Genomic DNA, 5050 nt, shown 5'->3' with positions numbered 1-5050 from the left:
GAGCATCCCATTGTCCTGGGATTACCTTCGTTTGAATTACATAATCCAGACATAGATTGGAGAACAAGAGAAGTCCGACATCGACAACCCCAAGAATCTACTTATCGAGTTTCGACCATTTCACTACGTCAACTACGCGAAGAAGGACACAAGGAGGCAATGTTCCTATTTGCCATATCAGTACATCCTTCCAACAATATTAAGGAGGAATCCTTAGTGCAACTTCCAGTGAAATATCATCCTTATGCCGACGTATTTGACAAGGTAAAAGCCTGTACTCTTCCTCATCATCGTCCCTATGATTGTCCCATCGATTTACAACCAGGAGTAGAGCCACCATAAGGACCAATCTACAACTTGTCACCCACCGAGTTAGAAGTCCTTCGAGCCTACATAGAGGAGAACTTGGCAAGGGGGTTTATTCGTCATTCGAAATCTCCGGTCAGTGCACCCATCTTCTTTGTCAAGAAGAAAGATGGATCACTTCGGCTTGTCGTTGATTACCGTGGCTTGAATAAGGTCACCATCAGGAATAGGTATGCACTTCCTCTTATATCAAGTCTTTTAGAGCGAGTTAATGGTGCCAAGTTTTTTACAAAAATCGATCTACGAGGAGCGAATAACCTTGTGCGGATCCGATCGGGAGATGAATGGAAGACCGCCTTTCGCACGCGGTATGGGCATTTCGAATATACTGTTATGTCATTCGGTCTAACCAATGCACCCGTAGTCTTCCAACATATGGCAAATGATATATTCAAAGACCTCTTGGATATCTATTTGATCATCTATCTGGATGATCTATTGATTTATTCGAAGACCCAAGAAGAGCACGATTCTCATGTACTATTAGTACTAAACTGACTCCGCGAGAATGGTCTTTATGCCAAGCTAGAAAAATGTAGCTTTGACTGCAAGCAAGTGGAATTTCTAGGCTACGTTATCTCCTCAAAGGGCATCACCATGGATCCAGCTAAAGTCCAAACTGTGCTAGAGTGGAAAATTCCACGGTCAGTACGAGATGTACAATGTTTTCTAGGTTTTGCTAACTTCTACTGCAAGTTTATATAGGATTACTCGAAGATTATTTTACCTCTCACACAACTTAAGAAGAAGGGACAAGCATTTCTTTGGTCCAATGAAGCGGACATGGCTTTTCGGCATCTTAAGAAAGCCTTTACATCAGCACCTATTCTAGCTCATGTGGATACAAGCAAACCATTCATCATGGAGGCCGACGCATCAGATTTTGCCCTCGGTAGCATCCTTTCTCAACAAGGAGATAAAGAAGAGTTACATCCTGTGGCTTTCCATTCGCGCAAATTCAATGTTGCGGAAATTAACTACGAAATAAATGACAAGGAGTTATTAGCCATTGTGGATTCATTTGTGCAATGGCGGCATTTTTTGGAGGGCTCTCCACATCAGGTCATCGTCTTCAGTGATCACAAGAATCTTTCTTATTTCCAGAACGCTCGTGTGCTAAATCGATGGCAAGCTAGGTGGGCTCAATTCCTCACACGTTTTGATTTCAAAATCGCATATCGACCAGGGAAGTAGCAAGGAAAGGCAGATGCACTATCACGGAGTTCATATCTTGCACCTCGTCCTGGTGATCCAGCGTTCGATAATCAAAAGCAAGTAATCTTGGGACCAACACGATTACACACAACACGGATTTTTCACACCCCAATGGATTCCCAGAATACCGACACCATACGTGCGAATTTGAAGACGGACAATTTTGCTCAAGACATATTTTGGCGCACATTGATACCTCTCGGGTATCCTGTTCCCAGTCTCAACAACCAGGTATGGACTACTGACAATTCGAATATCATGATGGTTTGTTATTCTTTAAAAAGCTTGTATATGTCCTCGATTGCTCCTGTCGCCTTCAAATCGTCCAAAGTTGACATGACACCAAATATGGCGGGACATTTCGGTAGCACTAAGACGTTGGATCTAGTTCAACAATCCTTTTGGTGGCCCCATATGCGACATTTTGTCGACGACTACGTTCGGACCTGTGATGCTTGCTGCCGAGCAAAGATGCCACGACACCATCCATATGGCTTGTTGGAACCCTTACTGATTCCAAGTAAGCCGTGGCAGTCTATTTGTCTTGACTTTATCACAGATCTGCCGGTCTCGAAGGGGTTTGATGCTATCTTAACCGTCGTCGATCGATATACGAAGATGGCACATTTTGTGCCATGTACTAAGGCCATCACTAGTGAGGAAACCGCCGCCCTTGTCATGCGTGAGGTATTTCGGCATCATGGCCTCCCAGACAGTATCATCAGTGACCGAGGACCACAATTCGTCTCCAAATTTTGGCAACATCTCTTCAAGATGCTCAAGGTCTCTTGCAACCTCTCCTCCGGCTACCATCCTCAAACTGATGGGCAGGTGGAACGAACAAACCAAACGCTGGAGCAATATCTCCGGTGTTTCCTGAGTTATCAACAGGACAATTGGGACGAGATTCTCCACTTTGCGGAGTTTGCGTATAATAATGTTGTTCACTCCTCGGCTCGATTCTCCCCATTCTACGCTTATACCGACTCTCATCCTCGCTGGTCGGTGATTAACACCCCGGAGCTACCTACCAATCCTCGTGTCGAGGATCATTTGGAGAGACTACGCAAGATCTAGATGGATCTCTCTACTCATCTTCGTCATGCTCAACAGACACAAAAGACTTACACGTATCGTCATCAGCTTCCCTCCTCTTTTGCCATCGGAGATCGAGTATGGCTTTTACGTCGTCACATCAAGACTACTCGACCGTGCGACAAGTTGGATTATCGTTGACTTGGTCCTTTCCATATTATCGGTAAGGTTAATGATGTCATGTTCCGCCTTGATCTTTCTCCGCATCTTCGGATACATCCGGTCTTCCATAGTTGCCTTCTTGAACCTTATAAAGCAAACACTCTTCCCGATCGTGTTACACCACCGCCGCCCCCATTTGAGTTAGACGTCGGCCCGAAGTATGAAGTTGCTGCCATCCTCGACTCCAAATTTGTTCACAACAAACTTCATTATTTGGTCAATTGGCTCGGCTATAGTCCGAGCGAACGTACTTGGGAGCCCATCGAGCATGTTGCCAATGCTCAGGATCTTCTTGCTTATTTTCACCAACAGTATCCCGACAAACCCGATCCTCAATCAGCGTCGGCTCGTTCCACTTGTCGTCTTAAGGGGGGGATAGTGTCATGATATAGCAAGACTTGAACCCATGGCCTTATGGTATATGGGTCGAGCTCTTAACCATCACACCATCTATTGTAATTTGTAGGATATTATTTTCATTTATGTTTTATTATAAGAAATTAATGTATATTCCAGATTTCTCTGGAACATTCTAGAAGCTTCAGGACTACTCCTGAGAGCACTATATAAGGAGGCACAAGGCATTGTTTTGAACCAAATTGGTTCAACGCCAGTCTTAAGCCTCTTAGTCACTTTGTACTTATCCTTCACATAATATATTGTTTGTTATCATCATCCCTCTCTCTCTCATCCTCGCTATCTCTCTCTCCTCTTCTCTCTTTCTCTCTCAGGAATCTTACGCAGTCCCGTCCTCTTAGTACTAATAGTACTTCTCTTCTTTAGTACTAATTCTCTCTCTGCTTAGTACTGTCAGGCAAGACTCGAACCCATGACCTTATGGTATATGGGTCGAGTCTTGCCATATCATGACATCGGCAGCTCTACTAGGTCGTAGGTGTAATTCACGTGCAAGGATTCCATCTCCTCTTGCATCGCGTTCAGCTATTTTTATCTGCTCTCATCGGCAATGGCTTCTTCATAGCAGTTCACCGTCATCAGTCAAGAGGATGTATTGACTGGCATATGTAATTGGTGCCTTCCTTTCGTCCCCTCGTTATTGGCTCTCTTCCAGATGTCTCTGCCAACTCTTCTTTTTGCTCAGGATTTTACTCATCAATCGGCATCTCCAGGTTGGACAACTCCAACTCATATTCCTCAATTGATTTTAGTAGGTTTGCCGACTCTAACTCATAGTCTATCGGTCTTTCTGAGTCGACCGACTCAGATTCGGCTCTGTCAACCAGCTGTCTCCTTACACCTGCCGGTGACGACACATTTGGCCTTAAGTCGATAGTAGTCGAGGTTGACTGGGGAGTCGGTTCCGACTTCTGTTGCTTCCAGTCTTCAATTGTTTTATCTTCAAGAAAGATGACATCCCAACTTCTCACTACCTTCTTATCAACTAAGTCCCACAACCTATACCCGAACTCATCTTCCAAGTACCCCATGAATATGCATGCTTTCGACTTGTTGTCGAGCTTTGACGTCTGATCCTTTGGTACATGCATATACGCCAAGAATCCAAACACCCTTAGGTGTTGGTAGGAGACATCCTTCCATGTCCACACCCTTTGTGGGACATTACCCTTTAGAGGTACCGAGGCAGACCTATGAATCAGATAAACTGTTGTGTACATCGTCTCAGCCCAATAGGATTTCGGCAATTTCACATGAGAGAGCATGCTCCTCACTCTCTCCATGATCATTCGATTCATCCTCTCTACAAGCCCGTTCAACTATGGGGTCTTTGGTACTGTGTATTCAATTTGAATACCTTGGCACTTGCAGTATTCTTCGAACTGCCCTTTGTATTCGCCACCGTTGTCGGTTCGGATAACCTTTAGTTTCCGACCCAACTCTCTTTCAGTTCTTGCCCGGAACTCCTTGAAAACCGACAGTACTTGATCCTTCGACTTCAGTACGAAGGCCCATGTTTTCCAACTATAGTCGTCAATAAACGTTACAAAGTACTGTCCTCCTCGATGTGATGGAGCATCCACATAGCACACATCCGTGTGCACTAGTTCCAGTGCAGCTTCTCTTCTCCTCGGTGGTTTCGAGTGGAATGACGCCCTGTTTAAGCAGTTGACACACTTCTCCAGGTGCACTCCCTTGACTTCTGGCAGAAGTTTCTGGTCAGCTAACAAGTGCATTCCCTTCTCACTCATGTGGACTAGCCTCTTATGCCATATGTCCCCTACCGAGTCGGCTG

This window comes from Azolla caroliniana, unplaced genomic scaffold, assembly GCF_043228905.1.
Source record: "Azolla caroliniana isolate FFs.n. ecotype wild unplaced genomic scaffold, voAzoCaro1.0.p SCAF_14, whole genome shotgun sequence".
NCBI lineage: Eukaryota > Viridiplantae > Streptophyta > Polypodiopsida > Salviniales > Salviniaceae > Azolla > Azolla caroliniana.
Note: the sequence above shows the minus strand (reverse complement) of the source record.